We start from the raw sequence: 22,875 nt of genomic DNA, 5'->3' as shown, positions 1-22,875 counted from the left end.
TATGAATGGCATCATGAATAAGGATCTTGACTGGCAGGGTAGAAATTTGGGAAATAATAATAGTCTGCTTTATAGCTGGTGTCAGGAGGTGGGATGGGAGGATGCTTGGCGAAAGTTATACCCGTATAAGAAGAAATTCTCTTGTTATAATGCCACTCACAAAACAGCCTCCAGAACTGATCATGTCCTTGAAAAAAAGAATTTATTCAGACAGCACCTAAGAAGTCCTATAAATATAATTTTATTACAGATTATAATTGTGGAGCAGGTGATATTCGCCGAATATTAAGAAAAAATTGGTCTATCCTATTGGATGACTCTATTTTAAAAAAATGTTTGCCATCCCAACCAGGTATTACGTTTCGTCGGTCCCCGAACCTGAGAAATTTGGTGGCTCCTAGTAGGTTCAAATCTGAATCTCTTCAACAAAACCATTCTGTTGGCTCCAAAGCCCCGGGCACTTTTCCTTGTGGGCGACCAAGGTGCCTTTGTTGTGCTATGATTGGCACTCCCTCTGTTTCATTTAACTCCACAGTATCTAAAAAAAGTTTCCAAATAAAAAATCATTATTCCTGTGATAGTTCGTTTGCTATCTATCTACTTACTTGCTCGTGTGGGCTTCAATACGTTGGCCGCACCGTACAGACGGTGCGGTCACGTATGAACAAACATAGATCTAACATTAAAAATGGTTTTGTTCTACATAGTGTCTCATGCCACTTACTTCTTAAACATGATAGATGCATTGATGTTTTAAAGCTGACTATACTAGAAACTATTCCAGTTTTTAGTCATAATCGTATACAGCGATTAAATAATAGGGAATCCTTCTGGATTTTTTCTTTGGTTACTTTATTTCCAGATGGTCTTAATGAGACACTGGAAAATGCCCGTTAAAACATCGAAGAGAAAAAAGAGGAAAAAATAAATAAATAAATAAAGGAGAAAAAAATGGGAACAATGGAGGAAGGGGAAAAAAAAATACTTTTTTTTTTGTTTATATATATATAGTACTATAATATTTTTAATATTTTTTTGTTAAAATTTTATTTGTTTTTAATTGTATTGTATTGGTTTTATTGGGTACTTTGTTGTGATGTTATTATGTGCTTCTATCTTGTTGTGAAGGGCTTAAAGGGCTTGACCCCTCAAGGGGTTAATTTAATTTTCCTCCTTGAAGGGGTTAACCCCTTTTCCCTATATATACCTTGTAATCTGCTAAACCCAACATGCCTGAGGAAGCGGGTGACCGTGAAACGCGTTGCATTATGGGAAATAAATCCTTTTAACTTCTTATCTGGTCTCAGCGCTTCCATTGATCCCGCTCTGCTACCTGGAGATTGCTTGTTTTTATCGTGATTCTATATCAGCGGGACGAAGCTGCAGAGACCCTTTGATACACCCTGTTCCATTGTTGTACTTGGTTGGAGTACAACTTCATGTGGTAAGCGCAATTCACACTTAGCGTTACCAACTCACCTTTGGTGTTACACTACGGAGCGCATCCGTTTGTGCTTTTTTTTATTTCTCTTATTGGAAGGGCACCTTTTCCCAACAGCAATTTTTAGTGTTAAGGTGTTCAATGGGATTTAGATCTGGACTCATTGCTAGCCACTTCAGAATTTGCCATTTGGCGCTTTGTTGCTATCCATTTCTGGGTGCTTTTTGACATATATTTGGGGTCATTGTCGTGCTGGAAGACCCAAGATCTGACGCAAACCCAGCTTTCTGACACTGGGCTGTGCAGTGCAAACCCAGCTTTCTGACACTGGGCTGTACAGTGCAAACTCAAAATCCATTGGTAATATTCAGATTTCATAATGCCATGCACACATTCAATGCACCCAGTGCCAGAGGCAGTAAGACTACCCCAAAACGTCATTGAACCTAGTCATTCACGAAGTATTGTGTTCTTTTCTTTGTAGGCCTCATTCCGTTTTCTGTACACAGTAGAATGATGTGCTTTACCAAAAGTCTCATCTGTCCACAAGACATTTTCCCAGAAGGATTTTGGCTTACTCAAGTTCATTTTGGCAAAATGTAGTCTTGCTTTTTTGTGTCACTGTGTCAGCAGTGAGGTCCTCCTGGGTCTCCTGCCATAGCGTTTCATTTAATTTAAATGTCACCTTTTCATCAATTTTTCTCTTCCGTCAACTCCCAGGGTGATTAGCTACAGTGCCATGGGTTGCAAACTTCTTGATAATGTTGCGCACCGTGGACAAAGGCAAATCTAGATCTCTGGAGATGGACTTGTAACCTTGAGATTGTTGATATTTTTCCACAATCTTGGTTCTCAAGTCCTCAGATTCTCTTCTCCTCTTTCTGTTGTCCATGCTTAGTGTGGCACACAGAGTGCAAATACTAAGTGAACTTCTCTCCTTTTTATCTGCTTTTAGGTGCGATTTTTATATTGCCCACACCTGTTACTTACCCCCAGGTGAGTTTAAAGGAGCATCACATGCTTGAAACAATCTTATTTTTCCACGATTTTGAAAGGGTGCCAATTTTGTCCAGGCCATTTTTGGAGTTTGGTGTGACATAATGTCCAATTTGCTTTTTTTCCTCCATTTTTTTTTTTTTTTGTTTAGTTCCAACACACACAAAGGAATAAACATGTGTATAGCAAAACATGTGTTACTGCAATCCTTTACTGTGAGAAATACTTCATTTTCTTGAAAAATTTCGGGGGTGCCAACATTTATGGCCATGACTGTATATTACACACATTGAACAAATTTGAATATCATTATGAATGCTATCTAAATGTTGTTGGTGTGTGTGTGTGTGGGGGGGGGGGCATATTGAATATGCAAATGAACCAGTTTTAACAACCTTGGTATAGGAGGTAACCATGAACATGTGTGCCAAACAAAGTTATTCTAACAAATGATTTCAGAGAAGATGTTTATAGAATATTGTCATAATAGTGATCACAATGTAACCAAATAGAACTATTTTTAAATCTGTATATTTAGCAATTGGGGAAATGCAGAGGTTTGAATATTGTGCAATAACTGTGCCACACAAACAAATATGGCTGCCTGACCATGTGACCTTTGTTACGACAGATTATGCATAGTACTGGGCTCTACCTTTTGGATAAAATTTTATGTTTTGAAGTAACGTTGAGGCAATTACAGGTATATTACAAAAAGCCCCATATAAAAAAATAGGAATAATTTTTGATAATTACATTAATAAATATGGCCACCAAACTATAGTGTTGTTTGACGTCAAACAAACATGTATGAGTCTAGGTCACAGTGTAACCATACACGGCTATTTGTACATCTGTATCTTTAATGGTTTCAACTTCAATGCAACTTCGTTGCTTGGCCAACTAATAATCTGAGCACCATTGCTTGGCCACCTAAAAAAAAAAAAATCCATCTGGTAAGGTAGTAAAGATTTTCCACACCCCGGCTGTTCTAGAAGGTTTTTTCTCAAGCCTGCAGATCCAGCAGCAGCTTTGCCATTACCTGCTCCTAATCTGCTCATACTAACAGGCCTGCTCACATTGTAAAAGATTGTAAAAGGACAAAAAGACCCTCAAAATTTGTAATGCAAAATGTGGGCGTAAAGTGCTCTACAGGCGTTAAACAGGGCTCAGGAGTGAGAGCGCACCATGTACATTTGAGATCTAAATAGGTGATTTGCACAGGGGTGGCTGCAGCAGTTCTGACAAAATAAAAACCCACCAACATGTGACCCCATTTTAGAAACTGACCCCTCAAGGAATATAAGGGCATTTACATCCCACAGGTGACAAAGTTTTATTAAAGTTGGAAGTGTGGGCACACTACAATCCTCAGAAGAGGAGCAAAATTAGTTTTTTTGGAGAAAGAATTTGGCTGGAATTGAAGACCATGTGCGTTTACAAAGCCCCCACGCTGCCAGGACAGTGGACCCCCACTTGGAAAACTACACTCTTCGGAATGTAAAAAGGGGTGCAGTGAGCACTGAGTAAATGCAGTGAGTAAATGCTCATTGCACCCCTTATTACATTCCGTGAAGGGTGTAGTTTACGAAATGGCGTCCTAAAACCATTTCGGCAAAATTTTCTCTAAAATCCAGAAGTTGCTTCTTGCCTCCTGAGCATTGTTGTGCGCCCGCAAGGCACTTTATATCCACATATGGGGTATTTATATACTCAGAAGAAATGGTTACAAATGTTGGGGGTCATTTTCTCCTATAAACCCTTGTGAAAATGAAAAATTGGGGTAACACCAGCATTTTAGTGAAAAAAAGTTTTTATTTTCACATCCCACTTTAACGAAAGTTTGTCAAAGTGGGCTCTTAAAGCTCACTGTGCCCCTTTTTTTTACGTTCCTTGAGGGGTGTAGTTTCCCAAATAGTGTGCCATGTGTTTTTTTATGCTGTTCTTGCACCATGGGGGTTTCCTAAATGCCCCCCAAAAAACATTTTAGCTACATTTGCTCTCCAAAAGGCCAATGTTGCTCCTTCCCTTCTGAGCCCTCTACTGCACCTAAAGAGCACTTTACATCCACGTATGAGGTATTTCCTTACTCAAGAGAAATTGTTACAAAATTTTTTTTCTCCTTTTACCCCTTGTTAAAAAAATGTAACAAAATAAAAAAATGGGGCTACAAGAACGCTAGTGTAAAAAATGAAGATTTTGAATTTTCTCCTTCACTTTGCTGCTATTCCTGTGAAACACCTAAAGGGTTAATAAACTTTCTGAATGTCATTTTGAATACTTTGAGGTGTGCAGTATTTATAATGGTGTCCATTATGGTTTTTTGTTTTTTTTAAAGAAATTGCTCTATTTTCACCAACTATAACTTTCTCATTTTTCCGTATACAGGGGGGGTATTAGGGCTAATTTTTTGCTGTTTGATCGGTAGTTTTTATTGGTACCACTTTTGCTTTAATTGTACTTTAAAAAAAAAAAAAAATGTGACAAAAATGTAGCAATTTTTTTCTACGTTTTACACCGTACGGGATAATTAACAATATATTTTGATCACACTTTTATGCACGCGCCGATACAAATGTTTGTTTGTTTTTTTACGCTTTTTTTCAGGGTAAAATGGGAAAAACGGATGATTGACGTTTTTATTGGGGGAGGGGATTTTTCTAATTTTTTTACTTTTTTATTTTTTATTTTTTTACACTTTAATAGTCCCCATAGGGAAATATTTATAGCAATCATTTGATTGCTAATACTGTTCAGTGCTATGCATAGAGCATAGCACTTATCAGTATTATCAGCGATCCTCTGCTCAATCTCAGAGCAGAGAAGAATACGCCGGGAGACAGACTGAGGCAGGTGAGGGGACCTCCGTCCGCCAATATGGATGATCGGATCCCCGTGGCATTGATCACAGCATCTGAGGCGTTAATGGCGGACATCCGCACGATCACGGATGTCGGCCATTACCGTCTGGTCCCTGGCTGCTATAATCCCTGCCGCACATGACACGAACACTGGTCCGTTGCTCGCGGTCATGGTGCGTTAAGTACCACGGCACCATGACGTAAATTTACCTCCATTATCGTTAAGGGGAAACTCCAGTGGAATATATATATATAGATAGAGATATATAGATAGAGATATATAAATATATATATAATTTTTTTTAATCAACTGGTGCCCGAAAGGTAAATTTTTAAATTACTTCTATTAACCCCTTAAGGACCCAGCCTATTTTAACCTTAAGGACCCGGCCATTTTTTGCACATCTGACCTCTGTCACTTTAAGCATTAATAACTCTGGGATGCTTTTACTTTTCATTCTGATTCTGAGATTGTTTTTTTTTTCGTGACATATTCTATTTCCTGTTAGTGGTAAATTTTTGTCGATACTTGCATCATTTCTTTTTTTAACTTTGAAGCTTTGAAGATTTTTCATTTTTCTAACTTTGAAGCTCTCTGTTTGTAAAGAAAACATACATTCCAAATAAATTATTATATATTGATTCACAAATACAATATGTCTACTTTATATTTTCATCATAAAGTTGACATGTTTTTTACTTTTGGAAGACATCAGAGGGCTTCAAAGTTCAGCAGCAATTTTCCAATTTTTCACAACATTTTCTAAATCGGAATTTTTCAGGGACCAGTTCAGTTTTGAAGTGGATTTGAAGGGCCTTAATATTAGAAATACCCCACAAATGACCCCATTATAAAAACTGCACCCTTCAAAGTATCCAAAATGACATTCAGTAAGTGTTAACCCTTACATAGGTGTTTCACCGGAATAGCAGCAAAGTGAAGGAGAAAATTCAAAATCTTCATTTTTTTACACTCGCATGTTCTTGTAGACCCAGTTTTTTAATTTTTACAAGGGGTAATAGGAGAAAAAGCCCCCCAAAATTTGTAACCCAATTTCTCTCGAGTAAGGAAATACCTCATGTGTATGTCAAGTGTTCGGCGGGCGCAGTAGAGGGCTCAGAAGGGAAGGAGCAACAATGGGATTTTGGAGAGTGAATTTTGCTGAAATGTTTCTTTCCCCTTAAATTTACTATTTTTACAAAGAGTAATGGGAGAAAATGCCCCCCACCATTTGTAACCCCATCTCTTCTGAGTATGGAAATACCCCGTGTTAGGACGTAAAATGCTCTGCGGTCGCACTACAATGCTCAGAAGAGAGAGAGTCACATTTGGCTGAAAGGGTAAAGTGAGCCTTAACACCCCACAGGTCTTTGACAAATTTTCATTAAAGTTGGACATGGAAAAAAAAATGTTTTCCCTGAAATGCTGGTTTTAACCAAATTTTCATTTTCACAATGGGTAATAGGAAAAAAATCCCCCCAAAATTTGTAACCTTATTTCTTCTGATTATATAAATACCCTGTATATGAATGTAAAGTGCTCTGCAGGCGAACTACAATGCTCAGAAGAGAAGGGGCGCCATTGAGCATTTTGAGAGAGAATTAGGCTGGAATTGAAGGCTGTGGGTTAACAAAACGCCCATGGTGCCAGAACAGTGGACCCCCTCCACGTGACCCCATTTTGGAAACTACACCCCTCACGGAATGTAACAAGGGGTGCAGTGAGCATTTACGCCCCACAGGTGTCTGACAGATTTTTTGAACAGTCGTCCGTAAAAATGAAAAATATAATTGCTCATTTGCACAGCCCACTGTTCCAAAGATCTGTCAAATGCCATTGAGGTGTAAATGCTCACTGCACCCTTTATTAAATTCTGTGAGGGGTATAGTTTCCAAAATAGTATGCCATGTTTTTTTTTTTTTTTACTGTTCTGGCATCATCGGGGCTTCCTAAATGCGACATGCCCCCAAAAACCATTTCAGCAAAATTCTCTCTCCAAAAGCCCAATGTCGCTCCTTCCCTTTTGAGCCCTCTAGTGCACCCGCAGATCACTTTACATCCACATATGAGGTATTTCCTTACTCGAGAAAAATGGGGTTAAAAATTTTATTGGGCATTTTCTCCCATTTCTCCTTGTGAAAATGAAAAGTTTGGGGTAACACCAGCATTTTAGTGTTAAAAATAAAATTTTTCATTTTCACGTCCCACTTTAACAAAAGTTCGTCAATCACCTGACGGGTGTTAAGGCTCATTGGACCCCTTGTTACGTGCCTTGAGGGGTGTAGTTTCCAAAATAGTATGCCATGTGTGTTTTAGTTTTTTTTTTTGCTGTTCTGGCACCATAGGGGCTTCCTAAATGCGACATGCCCCCCCCCAAAAAACCATTTCAGCAAAATTTGCTTTTTAAAAGCCAAATGTGACTCCTTCTCTTCTGAGCATTGTTGTTCGCCTGCAGAGCATTTTACGTCCTAACATGGGGTATTTCCATATTCAGAAGAGATGGGGTTACAAATTTTCTCCCATTATACTTTGTAAAAATGGTAAATTTTAGGGGAAATCGGTACTTTAGTGAAAAAAAGGATTTTTTCATTTACACATCTGACTTTAACGAAAAGTCGTCAAACACCTGTGGGGTGTTGAGGCTCACTGGACCACTTGTTACGTGCCTTGAGGGGTGTAGTTTCCAAAATAGTATGCCATTTTTTTTTTTGTTTTGTTTACTGTTCTGGCACCATAGGGGCTTCCTAAATGTGACATGCCCCTCAAAAACCATTTCAGAAAAATTCACTCTCCAAAATCCCATTGTTGCTCCTACCCTTATGAGGTATTTCCATACTCGAGAGAAATTGGGTTACAATTTTTGGGGGGCTTTTTCTCCTATTACCCCTTGTAAAAATTCAAAAACTGGGTCTACATAAACATTCGTGTGTAAAAAAGGAAAATTTAGACTTTTCTCCTTCACTTTGCTGCTATTCCTGTGAAACACCTAAATGGTTAACACACTTACTGAATGTCATTTTGGATACTTTGAGGGGTGCAGTTTTTATAATGTGGTCATTTATGGGGTATTTCTTATATGAAGGCAGGTCAAATCCACTTCAAAACTGAACTGGTCCCTGAAAAATTCAGATTTTGAAAATTTTGTGAAAAATTGGAAAATTGCTGCTGAACTTTGAAGAAAAAAAATTCAAACAGAAAAGAACTTTCTCTGTAGCTGATAGCAGCTGTTAAGTACTGGAAGGATTAGGATTTATAAATAGAAGCAATTTATAGATCTGTTTAACTTGGCTTAATTTTTTCCCCCCTCTGGAGTACCCCTTTAATGCATAAAGCGACGGTGGCAAGATTTGAAGAAAAAAAAATGCTCTGGTTCTTAACCCCTTCCTGCTATGCATACGTCCCAGCACTTAACACGTTCGTGCGCTGGGACGTATGCATACGTCCTAGCGATCTCTGGCACTGCCACGGGCAGCGCAGAAGACTAGCGGCGGGATCTGGCTGTCAATTACAGCCAGAGTCCCGCCAGAGCCGCAATCGTGCCGGTTCTGGCTGCATTAACCCCATAGATGCTGTGATCAGGATTGAGGATCTGTGGTGTTGACAGGGGGAGAGCGCTCCCCCTGTTCACCAATGGTGGTGCCGCGATATGATAGCGGGTCGCTATTGGTTTCTATGGCAGCATGAGGTCAGCCTGCTACAGATGCCTGTGAGATCCAGCCACAGGCTGGATCGCACAGGCTGTACAGTGTGCAGCTGATCGGGTCATACTGTGCTGCAGTAAAAAACTAAAATAAGTTCTTCAATAAAAGTGGTGTAATAAAATAAATAAAAAAATGCCCCTTTCCCAATAAAAGCCCTGTATTATCACCAAAATAGATCAAAAACACATCATATAATAGGTATGGCCACGTCCGTAATGACGTGTACTATAAAACTACAATGTATGTTATCCCGCATGGTGAACGCAGTAAAAAAAAAATCGCTAAATTCACCAATTTTGGTTCAAATGGCAGAATAAAAATGATCAAAAGGTAGCACGTATCGCTAAAATTATACCAATAAAAAGTACAGCTTATCTCGCAAAAAATAAGCCCTTTACTCAATGTTGTCGTTCGAAAAATAAAGTTACAGCTGTTGGAAAATGGATGGCAGAAAAAGAATTTTGCTCATAAAAAGAACATAGAAAGCTATATAAAATGGGTATCGCCATAATCGTACTGACCCACAGAATAAATATAACATTTACCACACAATTTACACCATTAAAAATAAATTCCAGAAATGTTCTAGTTTTTCACAATATTTTTGAGTTTTTCACCTAAAATGCACCACTTATTTAAAGTACAATATGTCACGAAATAAACAATGTTAGAATCGCTCTGCTCAGAAAAAGCTTTCTAAAGTTATTACCATTTAAAGAGATACTTGTCAAATAAAAAAAAATAAAAAATCCTGGTCATTAAGGTAAAAAATTAGTATGTCCTTAACCCCTTAAGGACACATGACGTTCTCATACGTCTCCATTTCCGAGTCCTTAAGGACACATGACGTATGAGAACGTCATGTGTTTTACCGGCCCCCCGCAACCATCTGGAGCGGAGCCGGTCCCCGATGCCTGCTGAAATCGTTCAGCAGGCATCGGGGCATAACGCCCAGGGGGGTCATTATGACCCCCCATGTCGGCGATGGCCGCAGATCGCTGGACAATTCAGTCCAGCGATCTGCGGCGGATTCCGGGTCAATCGGGTCTCCAGTGACCCGGTGACCCGAAATTATTGGCTGATCGGGGCCGTCAGAGACGGCCCCGATCAGCCAGAGCCAGCAGGGGTGAGGTGGCACTGGTGCCACCTCACGATCGCCCTGATTCGTCGGCTGGATTACCAGCCGACCAATCAGGGCGCCTGCTGCGGGTGTCACTCCCGTAACCCGCTCCGCCCCTCTTCCGGAGGACGTGAGCGGGTGCGGGATGTGCACCCCGGGTGCTGGGGACCCCGATCCCCGGCGCCCCTGTTGGGATCGGGGCCCCAGGAGCAGCGGCGGCGGCGGAGACGACGAGGGACTGACCTGTGCGGCGAGGATCGTTGGAGGTGAGTGACAACCTCCTGCTGTTGCTTAGCAACAGCTCCCAGCATGCAAAAAGGGCATGCTGGGAGCTGTAGTTATGCAACAGCAGGAGGCAGACCACCACAACTCCCAGCATGTCCTTATGGGCATGCTGGGACTTGTAGTTTTGCAACAGCTGGAGGCACATTCTTTCTATGGAAAAGTGTACCTTCAGCTGTTGTGTAACTACAACTCCCAGCTTGCACAATCAGCTAAAGTGCATGCTGGGAGTTGTAGTGGTGCATCTGGTGGTTGCATAACTACAACTCCCAGCATGCCCGTTGGCTGTCGGTGACTGCTGAGAGTTGTAGTTTTGCAACAGCTGAAGGCACACTGAGTTAAGTAGCAAACCAGTGTGTCTCCAGCTGTTGCATAACTACAATCCCCAGCATCCCCAGCCAAAGTAGTATGCCTCCAGCTGTTGCATAACTACAACACCCAGCATGCCCTTCCGCTGTCTGTACATGCTGGGGGTTGTAGCTTTTTGCAACAGCTGAAGGCACACTGGTTGCAAAACACTGAGTTTGTTACCAAACTCGGTGTTTCACAACCAGTGTGCCTCCAGCTGTTGCAAAACTACAACTCCCAGCATGCACTGATAGACCGTACATGCTGGGAGTTGTAGTTTTGCAACATCTGGATGTTCCCCCCCCCCCCCCCCCCCCCCAATGTGAACGTACAGGGTACACTCACATGGGCGGAGGATTACAGTAAGTATCCGGCTGCAAGTTTGAGCTGCGTCAAATTTTCTGCCGTAGCTCAAACTGCCAGCGAGAAACTACTGTGAACCCCCGCCCGTGTGACTGTACCCTAAAAACACTACACTACACTAACACAAAATAAAATAAAAAGTAAAAAACACTACATATACACATACCCCTATACAACCCCCCTCCCCAATAAAAATGAAAAACGTCTGGTACGCCACTGTTTCCAAAACGGAGCCTCCAGCTGTTGCAAAACAACTACTCCCAGTATTGTCAGATAGCCGTTGACTGTCCAGGCATGCTGGGAGTTTTACAACAGCTGGAGGCACCCTGTTTGGGAATCACTGGCGTAGAATACCCCTATGTCCACCCCTATGCAAGTCCCTAATTTAGGCCTCAAATGCGCATGGCGCTCTCACTTTGGAGCCCTGTCGTATTTCAAGGCAACAGTTTAGGGCCACATATGGGGTATCGCCGTACTCGGGAGAAATTGGGCTTCAAATTTTGGGGGGTATTTTCTGCTATTACCCTTTTAAAAAATGTAAAATTTTTGGGAAAACAAGCATTTTAGGTAAAAAAAATATATATTTTTTTACATATGCAAAAGTCGTGAAACACCTGTAGAGTATTAAGGTTCAAATTACCCCTTGTTACGTTCCCCGAGGGGTCTAGTTTCCAAAATGGTATGCCATGTGTTTTTTTTTTTTGCTGTCCTGGCACCATAGGGGCTTCCTAAATGCGGCATGCCCCCAGAGCAAAATTCGCTTTCAAAAAGCCAAATGTGACTCCTTCTCTTCTGAGACCTGTAGTGCGCCAGCAGAGCACTTTTCACACCCATATGGGGTGTTTTCTGAATCGGGAGAAATTGGGCTTCAAATTTTTGGGGGTATTTTCTGCTATTACCCTTTTTAAAATTGTAAAAATTTTGGGAAACCAAGCATTTTAGGTAAAAAAAATACATATTTTTTTTACATATGCAAAAGTCGTGAATCACCTGTAGGGTATTAAGGTTCACTTTACCCCTTGTTACGTTCCCTGAGGGGTCTAGTTTCCAAAATGGTATGCCATGTGTTTTTTTTTGCTGTCCTGGCACCATAGGGGCTTCCTAAATGCGGCATGCCCCCCAAAAACCATTTGTCGCTCCTTCCCTTCTGAGCCCTCTACTGCGCCCGCCGAACAATTAACATAGACATATGAGGTATGTGCTTACTCGAGAGAAATTGGGTTTCAAATACAAGTAAAAATTTTCTCCTTTTTATCCCTTGCAAAAATTCAAAAATTGGGTCTACAAGAACATGCGAGTGTAAAAAATGAAGATTTTGAATTTTCTCCTTCACTTTGCTGCTATTCCTGTGAAACACCTAAAGGGTTAATACTCTTACTGAATGTTTTTTTGAATACTTTAGGGGGTGTAGTTTTTATAATGGGGTCTTTTATGGGGTATTTCTAATATGAAGACCCTTCAAATCCACTTCAAAACTGAACTGGTCCCTGAAAAATAGTGAGTTTGAAAATTTTGTGAAAAATTTCAAAATTGCTACTGAACTTTGAAGCCCTATGGTGTCTTCCAAAAGTAAAAACTCATAAATTTTATGATGCAAACATAAAGTAGACATATTGTATATGTGAACCCAAAAAAATATATTTTGAATATCCATTTTCCTTACAAGCAGAGAGCTTCAAAGTTAGAAAAATGCTAAATTTTCATTTTTTTCATCAAATTTTGGGATTTTTCACCAAGAAAGGATGCAAGTTACCATAAAATTTTACCACTAAGTTAAAGTAGAATATGTCACGAAAAAACAATCTCGGAATCAGAATGATAACTAAAAGTATTCCAGAGTTATTAATGTTTAAAGTGACAGTGGTCAGAATTGCAAAAAACGCTCCGGTCCTTAAGGTATAAAATGGCCTGGTCCTTAAGGGGTTAAGGAGTTAACGATGCAGGACGTAAATGTTTGTCCTGGTGTGGTGGTACTTAATGGCGGACTGAGTGAACCCACTTATGTCCTCTATTAACCACTCAGATGCTGTGATCAATACATAACATAGTTCATAAGGTTGAAAAAAGACCAAAGTCCATCAAGTTCAACCTATATCCCTAATGAGTCCCTATTGAGTTGATCCAGAGGACTGCAAAAAAAAAACTCAAACTAGAGTTAAAAATTCCTTCCCCACTCCAATATGGCAGTCAGAAAAAAATCCCTGGATCAACGTTCTATCCCTATAAATCTAAAATCCATAACCTGTAATGTTATTACTCTCCAAAAATGCATCCAGACCCCTTTTGAACTCTTTCACAGAGCTCCCCATGACCTCCTCCTCAGGCTGAGAATTCCACAATCTCACTGCTCTTACAGTAAAGAACCCCCGTCTGTGCTGTTATAGAAACCTTCTTTCCTCTAAACGTAGAGGATGCCCCCTTGTTATAGATACAGTACTGGGTATAAATAGATTGTGGGAGAGATGTCTGCATGGTCCCATGATATATTTATACATAGTTAGTAGGTCTCCCCTAAGCCTTCTTTTTTCTAAACTAAATAACCCTAATTCTGATCTTTCTGGGTACTGTAGTCCTCCCATTCCCCGCATTACCTTGGTTGCCCGTCTTTGAAACCTCTCCAGCTCCACTATATCTTTCTTGTACACTGGTGCCCAGTACTGTACACAGTATTCTATGTGTTGTCTGACTAGTGATTTGTACAGCGGTAGAATTATTTCCTTGTTGTGGGCATCTAGGCCCCTATTGATGCACCCCATGATTTTATTTGCCTTGGCAGCAGCTGCCCGACACTGGTCACTACAGCTAAATTTACTATTAACTAAGACTCCTAAATCCTTTTCCATGTCAGACGTCCCAAGTGTGCTCCCATTTAATACATAATCCCGGATTTTTCTTCCCCATGAGCATTACCTTACATTTATCAGTGCTGAACCTCATCCGCCACTTCTCAGCCCAAACCTCCAACCTATCCAGATCCATTTGTAACAGTGCACTGTCCTCTATAGTGTTTACCGCTTTACAGAGTTTAGTATCATCTGCAAAGATTGCTTCTTTACTATTCAACCCCTCTACAAGGTCATTAATGAATATATTAAATGGAACAGGACCCAAGAATGACCCCTGTAGTACCCCCTAGTATCAGTCACCCAATCAGAATAAGTACCATTAATAACCACCCTCTGTTTCCTATCACTGAGCCAGTTACTTACCCACTTACACACATTCTCCCCCAGTTCACCAATGGTGGTGCCGCGATATGATAGCGGGTCGCTATTGGTTTCTATGGCAGGTCAAATCTATGAGGTCAAATCATGACGTCAGCCTGCTACAGAAGCCTGTGAGATCCAGCCACAGGCTGGATTGCACAGGCTGTACAGTGTGCAGCTGATCGGGTCATACTGTGCTGCAGTGCAAATGTATGTAAAAAACTAAAAGAAGTTCTTCAATAAAAGTGGTGTAAAAAAATAAAAAAAATGCCCCTTTCCCAATAAAAGCCCTGTATTATAACCAAAATAGATCAAAAACACATCATATAATAGGTATGGCCACGTCCGTAATGACGTGTGCTATAAAACTACAATGTATGTTACGCACATTCTCCCCCAGCCCCATCCTTCTCATTTAATGCACCAACCTTTTATGTGGCACCATATCAAATGCTTAGGAAAAATCCAGATATAAGACATCCAGTGATTCACCCTTGTCCAGTCTGAAGCTCACCTCCTCATAAAAGCTGATGAGGTTAGTCTGACAGGACCGATCCCTCATAAAGCCATGCTGATATGGGGTCATGCATTTATTTTTATTAAGATACTCCAGAATTGCATCCCTTAGATAACCCTAACATGTCTATAATTCCCAGGGTCACCTTTTGATCCCTTTGTTCTGTCCTCGCTACACGTTACCCTGTGGTGTGTCTAGTCTGACATGCAGATAAACCGCCCTATTCTTCAATAGACAAGACTGTATGGTGAAGTCTGTAGATTTATTGAGTCATAGGTAATAAGCACGCGGTGAAACTAGAAAACAATAGAGCAGAAAACATGAATAAACACATGTTCATATACAACTAACATATCAGCATTACAAGATAGCTGAAACCTAGCATGTAATAACATGGATGACATGTGGAGAGCTGGTCTGCTAATTACAACTTAAGACAGTGCAGCTGCTGCTCTGAAACATAAGAGTCGGTGTAGCTGGAAGAAGCTGTGGCTGAGAAATACTGTAGGGCAAGTCCATAAGCTTACCAGCGATGCTGCCACATGGGACAATGGAGGATGCAGTCTATCTCTTCTTAGCACAGTCTGTAATGGAGTTCTTCCTCCCAAGATGCTTCACTTCACTGAGGGATGGAAGGAGCAGAGGGACAAAAAAACACTGAAAGGCAAAGTCAGCCACTAGATGGAGCGCCTGTGTAATCAGGCTCACTTTACAGTACATAAAGATGCTGGAGGCATGACACCCTTTTTAAATATTGGTACCACATTTGCCATGCGCCAGTCCTGGGGAACAGTCCCTGTTACTATGAGTCCCTGAATATTAAAAATAGTGGTCTGTCTATCACATTACTTAATTCCTTTAGAACACCATGCCACCTGGACCTGGTGATTTGTCTATTTTGATTTTTTGTAGGCGGCACTGTACTTCTTCCTGGGTTAGACAGGTGATCTGTACTGGGGAGTTTACCTTATCTTGCTGTATTTCACCTGCCATTTCATTTTCCTCGGTGAACACAGTGGAGAAGAATTTGCTTAACCCCTTAAGGACCAAGCCCATTTTGGCCTTAAGGACCAGAGCGTTTTTTGCACATCTGACCACTGTCACTTTAAACATTAATAACTCTGGAATGCTTTGTTATCATTCTGATTCCGAGATTGTTTTTTCATGACATATTCTACTTTAACATAGTGGTACATTTTTGTGGTAACTTGCATCCTTTCCTTGTGAAAAATCCTAAAATTTGATGAAAAATTAGAAAATTTGGCATTTTTATAACTTTGAAGCTCTCTGCTTGTAAGTAAAATGTATATTACAAATAAAAAAAAATTTGATTCACATATACAATATGTCTACTTTATGTTTGCATCATAAAATTTGAGTTTTTACTTTTGGAAGACACCAGAGGGCTTCAAAGTTCAGCAGCAATTTTCCAATTTTTCACAATTTTCAAACTCACTATTTTTCAGGGACCAGTTCAGGTTTGAAGTGGATTTGAAGGGCCTTCATATTAGAAATACCCCATAAATGACCCCATTCTATAAACTGCACCCCCCAAAGTATTCAAAATGACATTCAGTCAGTGTTTTAACCCTTTAGGTGTTTCACAGGAATAGAAGCAAAGTGAAGGAGAAAATTCACAATCTTCATTTTTTACACTCGCATGTTCTTGTAGACCCAATTTTTGAATTTTTACAAGAGGTAAAAGGAGAAAATGTATACTTATATTTGTTGCCCAATTTCTCTCGAGTAAGCACATACCTCATATGTCTATGTAAAGTGTTCGGCGGTCGCAGTAGAGTGCTCAGAAGGGAAGGAGCGACGAGGGGATTTTGGAGAGTACGTTTTTCTGAAATGGTTTTTGGGAGGCATTTCACATTTTTCCAAGGGTTAATAGCAGGAAATACCCCCCAAAATTTGTAAATCCTTCTCTTCTGAGTATGGAGGTACCCCATAAGTTGACCTGAAGTACACTACGGGCGAACTACAATGCTCAGAAGAGAAGGAGTCATATTTGGCTTTTTGAGAGCAAATTTTGCTCGGGGGCATGTCGCATTTAGGAAGCCCCTATGGTGCCAGAACAGCAAAAAAAAAACACATGGCATACCATTTTGGAAACTAGACCCCTTGAGGAACGTAATAAGGAATAAAGTGAGCCTTAATACCCAACAGGTGTTTCACGACTTTTGCATATGTAAAAAAAAAAAAAAAATTCACTAAAATGTGTTTTCCCCCCAGAGCTGAGCAGAGCTGATGAGGACCACCACGGTAAATCTGCAGTGCCCCTATCAGCTGAGAGGATGGCAGGAGGGCCCTTACCTGCCTCCTCATTGTCCGATCGGTGCTCTGATGTTCCAGGAGGCCTCAGCAGCCTGGAGCAATTGAACACAGATAACACTGATCAATGCTTTGCTATGGCATAGCATTGAACAGTGTATGCAATCCAAAGATTGCATGTAATAGACTAAGAAATGCAACAAGTAATGCCGCTCACGCCGGTCCCGCCCTTGGCTTTGTACAGCAGTAGAAAGAAGAATTGTCCAGTGCTGTGATTGCAGGTAAAAGCTTGCTTTTATTTAGAAAATCAGACAGAAAACACTTAACAGAGGACAATGTCTGACGCCTTTCACACGTAAGTGCTTAATTGTAGACTGACATGTAATACGAATCTTACAAGTTACAGTACACAAATGCTGGGTCACATGACCCAGTACGTCATTAGTTACTTAGCAAATACAAGAAACGAGACAAATGGAAAATTCGCAATGGAAGTGATCACTGCGTCCAAGATAGGTGGAGTGGACTACGCACCTGAGAAATTCAAATGCCACTATGTCCTAAAAATAATTTAAGTTTGGGAAGAACACAACATTCATTCAAAAAATATATTCCCTGCATAAATACATAGGAAATCCTTTGTATGTCAATTAAATATGTGCTACATAAACATACTGTTAAAGAGATGCAATATATGCACCTTTTCTCTAGCATCATGATAGTTTTTGACTTATTCTTGCTTGATTTTTCAATTGTTATGTTTTTCTCTCCAACTTCGTTGCCACGGGTTACCACCTCCTGGACACAGTGTTCATGTTCTGCAATAAATTAATTCTTAATGATCTATGGAAACACAAACAGATTTAGATATATATGTACATAGTATAGATTATGATTACATATCCTGTTCCGAAAAATTTGTTATGTTGTACCACAAAGATTATTACAAAACGGATACCTATAGAATCATAATTTGATCGCAACATTTTATGTTTATTGTTATTACTAATGTTGTTGTGGTTATAATCCTTGGGATACAAATACATGTTCCTATTCTTTATGTACATGTCATGATCATATCTAGTCTTCTATTCATACCTCTCGGGTACCTAGTATCCAGAACAAAAATCCAGCATGTCTCCAGATTTGTATAGCTTCCTTTTCAGGTCACCTCCCCTGGGTCCTAACTTAACCCTTTCCACACCACATAGTCTAAGGGATTTAGTATCTCACGAAAATGTTTAGACAGCATTGATATATTGACCCCGCTGTTACCTGCATCGGAAACATGTTTTCTAAACCGAGTTTTTAATGTATTACCTGTGCAGCCGACATACTGAAGATTGCACAGGGTGCAAGTGGCTACGTACACCACATTTCTTGAGTTACAGTTAATGTAATCTGAAATAATGTGAGTATTACCTGAATAGCAGGATGTAATATATTTGGTGATATCATGTAATTACAAGTTAAACATTTATTATGGCCACATTTTTAGTTCCCAGTAGATTTAAGCCATGTTTGTTGTTGGTTTTTTGTTTTATCAACTGTGCTAGAGAAAAGGCTTGGTGATAGTGTAGAACCTAATGAAGGTCCTCTTCTAGATATCACTGTTATTCCATTCTGAGACTACTTCTTTAAGGATGGGGTCTGTTTCTTACACTGGGGTCTATTTTTTAATAATTTGTTTGATTTTACCAAATTGTGTGCTATAGGGGGTAACAAAAAAAAGGTTTCCTTTTGCTTTTGTTTGTATTTTTATTTTTGTTTTCGTTGTCTGGGTTTGTTAGTGCACCGTGGGAGCCTTCTCCTCTATTACCCTTATTCCTTCTAGAATATTTCAACAGCTCTGTCCTATCTATTTTGTCTACTCTGTTTCGAGCTTTATCAAGGCCTGGAGCTGTATATCCCCGACTTTTAAATCTGTTGGTTAATTCCTCATTAGCTATTTTAAACTTTGCGTTATTAGAACAATTTCTTTTTAACCGACACATTTCTCCGAAAGGAATATTTTGTAATACGTGCTTTGGGTGGCAAGAAGATGCCAATAAAACAGAGTTGGTTGCCGTCTCTTTCCTGAAGGGTGTAATTTCAACCTGCGATTCCACCCCACTGACTGTAATGTCCAAAAAATCCACCATATTTCTGCCAAAGTGGTATGTGAGTGGCAGGTTGATATTATTGAAGCTGATATATTGAATGAATTCCTTAAACCTACTTTCCAAACTTTTCCATATCAATAACAAATCATCGATAAATCTACCTACCAAATGGATTTCGTTAAAAAATTGGTTATCAGAATTAAATAGAAAGATTTGTTCCCAGTGAAACATGAAAATATTTGCAAAAGAGGGGGAGTACTTAGCCCCCATCGAAGCTCCCCTGGTCTGAAGGAAAAAAACTACCATCAAACATAAAATAATTGTGTTTTAACAAAAATTCTGTAGCCATAATTAAAAATTCCTTCAGACCAGGGGAGTAGGTGCTATATCTGTCTAGATGTAAGGAAAGGGCTTCCAGACCTCTATCCCAAGGGATCGAATGGTAGAGTCCCACTACATCACATGTCACCCAAGAATAATTTGGTTGCCATTCAATGTCACTTAAGGTGTTAATAACATGCTTAGTGTCCTGAATGAAAGTAGGGGTTAGAGTTTTAAAGGTTGTAAATAATGGTCCACCCACTCCCCAAGTCTCTCCACAAGTGACCCGATGCCCGCCACTATGGGCCTAAACCGGGTTGGAAAAATTCCCTTGTGGAGCTTGGGGAGTGAGTGAAACACTGGTCTGATCGGGTTAGTTACAAAAAGGTATTCTTCCAGTTTCGTATCTATAGCCCCCAATGCCACTCCTTCCCTAAGTAATTTTTTGAGACCCTCCTTGAAGGCCCCTGTCGGGTCACTTTTAAGTTTGCGGTATGTGCTAGAAAGGGTGTTAAAAAAAAAAAAAATTCATAAATGTAAATTAACCCTTCCCTAATAAGTTTGAATCACCCCCCTTTTCCCATTAAAAAAAAAGTGAACAAAAATAAACATATGCGGTGTTGCTGTGTGTGTAAATGTCCGAACTAAAAAAATATAATGTTAATTAAACCGCACAGTCATTGGTATATACGTTGAAAAAAAAAGTCCAAAATTGCGTAGTTTTGGTAATTTTGTATGCCCTAAAAATAATAAATGTATAAGTGATTCAAAAGCTCCATTAAAACACAAATGGTACCGATAAACTACAGATCAAAGGACCCTCACACCATCCCTGTTTACATATTAGCATAGTTTATATGGTTGATAAAAAGACCAGAGTCCATCAAGATCAACCTATGTCCCTACTGAGTTTCTGCTGAGTTTATCCAGAGGACACTTTTTGTGGTTTGATCCAGAGGAAGTCAAAAATTCTTTCCCTACTCCAAATATGGCAATCGGAATAAATCCCTGGATCAACATTTGGTATCTATAAATCTAGTATACATAACCCGTAATGTTATTACTCTCTAGAAATGCATTCAGGCCCCTTTTGAACTCTTACTGAGTTCACCATGACCACCTCTTCTGGAAGAAAATTCCAAAGTCTCCCCACTGTCTGTGCTGGTGTATAAACCTTTTCTCTGCAGGAAATGTAGAGGATGCCCCCTTGTTATAGATACAGTTCTGCGTAAAAATAGGTCATGGGAGATATCTCTGTACTGCTCCCTGAAATATTTATACATAGTTATGTCACCCCAAAGCCGCCTTTTTTCTAAACTACATAACCCTAATTCTGATAATCTTTCTGGGTACTGTAGTTCTCCCATTCCCCTTATTACTCCGGTTGCCAGTCTTTAAACCCTCTCCATCTCCACTATATATTTCTTGTACACTGGTCCCCAGGGATTTATTCTGACTGCCATATTTGGAGTCTGGAAGGAATTTTGACCTAGTATGAGGGTATTTTTTTTGCCTTCCTCCTGGATCAACTCAGTAGGGACTCATTAGGGATATAGGTTGAACTTGGTGGACTCTGGTCTTTTTTTCAACCTTATGAACTATGTTACATGTTACACATTATTCCATGTGTGGCTGACTAGTGATTTGTACAGTTGTAGAATTATTTCTTTGTCGTGGGCATCTACTGTATACCCCTATTAATGCACCCCATGATTTTATTTGTCTTGGCAGCAGCTGCCCGACACTGGTCGCTACAGCTAAAGTTACGGTTAACTAAGACTCCTATCCCAAGTTTTATATATATATATATATAATTTCTCATTCAGCTCCATTGGGGGACACAGGAACCATGGGTATATCTTGCTGCCACTAGGAGGCTGACACTAGGCATAACAAAAAAAAAGGTTGGCTCCTCCCAGCAGGATATATCCCATCTACTGACTAGAGACACTCAGTTTTAGCTTAGTGTCCTCGGAGGCAACACAGGTCTGGGTTTCTCCAGACCTAGTCTATTTTTTTTTTCTAGTGTTAGAGTTTAGATTTTTTTTTCTCCTTTTTTGTTTTTTCTAGGTAGGGGCGACAGGAGCATGATGGCGCTGCCTGATTTCCCCACATGCGACTGAAGGGCACAGTTCCATAGAGTATGGTCCGTTAACCCTTCCTCGCCAACGGCCAGCACCAGGTTGTACCTTGGGTCCGGGTCACCTATTGCCTCTGCTTGCCCGCTTATTGAAGCCTGGCATGATGCAGTTGGCCTAGACTGGTGAAGACTTCTGGGGAGAAGACTTCTAAGAAGGTAAGTATACCTCCATAATTAGGTAAGTATGCTCCTTCTCACCCGGCACCCCCACCCCACCCCACCTCCACCCTGGGGCCCCTTGGGTTAATTATAGGGGGGTGTTCTCGGACTACCCTTTATTAAAACTTGTTGGAGGGGCCTTTTTTTGTGGGGCATTTTTTTCTTCTGTCACTGGGTAGCTGTGCTTTGGCAATGTCCGCCCCCAGCTTTGAACCTTCTTTCAGACAGGTGGCCCCTGCTCCGATCAATTACTATGCTTGTACAGGGTGTAAAGTTAAATTTTCGGGGGGTTCGGCTGAACCCACTTGTTCTGCCTGCTCTTCCTCACGCCCTACTCCCCCTACCCAGGATAGCCCCTCGGAGCATGTGGCCCCTGACCCTGCCCCGGTTTGGGTGTCTTCCCTTTCCCAAACGATCTCAGACCTGGCGCAGGTTTCCAAGGAGGTGGCTACGGCCTTAAAGCAGTCCTTACGTCTCCTTGGGAGACAAGTTTGGCATCTTTGGACCATCAACGCTCCTACAGACGTCCCAGGGTCATTTATCCTGACTACTCTCCTGAACACAGGCGCCGCTCGTGCTCCAGGTCTCCCGCTCCTAGGCAGCATCCTCGGTCATGTGGCCGCTCTCCTAGGGGCCGTTCTCATTCCTCGACCTGCCTTACCAGATCCAGGTCACCTAGATCGGGAGCCTCCACTAACCGTTCCCAGTCTCCGAGTGAACTTGCAGACTCAGACTCGGCTCCACATTCGGATTCTGAAGAGCTGTCATCCATGTCTGACACCTTCCATCTACAGGACCCTGGAACTTAGGACCCTGCTCCTGAAGTTTCCTTTACACGTACTCATCGCTCTCCCAAAGTCTTCCATGCTCATAAGGAGTTTGATGATCTTCAGGAGACCGCCTGGAAGCTTCCGGAGAGGCGCTTCCAAGGCACTAAACGGTTGAAGACTCTGTGTCTGTTTTCTCAGGATCTTATATCTAAATGGACCGTTCCACTATATGTGGACCCCCCAGTCTCCCGTTTATCCAAATCCACCACCCTG

General features: G+C 40.7%; 1 protein-coding gene and 1 long non-coding RNA gene across 6 annotated transcripts in view; one reads left to right on the top strand and one right to left on the bottom strand.

Annotated features, from left to right (window-relative positions):
* Positions 1 to 15,442, bottom strand: part of LOC130356334 (uncharacterized) — a 34,506-nt gene extending 19,064 nt beyond the window's left edge. The window contains exon 1 of the long non-coding RNA XR_008888853.1: positions 15,364 to 15,442. This is a non-coding gene — a long non-coding RNA (uncharacterized LOC130356334). The remainder of the gene's footprint in view (positions 1 to 15,363) is intronic.
* Positions 1 to 22,875, top strand: part of ZNHIT3 (zinc finger HIT-type containing 3) — a 181,930-nt gene that overhangs the window by 107,714 nt on the left and 51,341 nt on the right. The window lies entirely within an intron of this gene.

The sequence above is a fragment of the Hyla sarda genome, chromosome 2, assembly GCF_029499605.1.
Source record: "Hyla sarda isolate aHylSar1 chromosome 2, aHylSar1.hap1, whole genome shotgun sequence".
NCBI classification, from domain to species: Eukaryota; Metazoa; Chordata; class Amphibia; order Anura; family Hylidae; genus Hyla; species Hyla sarda.
The sequence above is the reverse complement of the archived record's forward strand: the minus strand, read 5'-3'. Positions and strand labels throughout refer to the sequence as shown.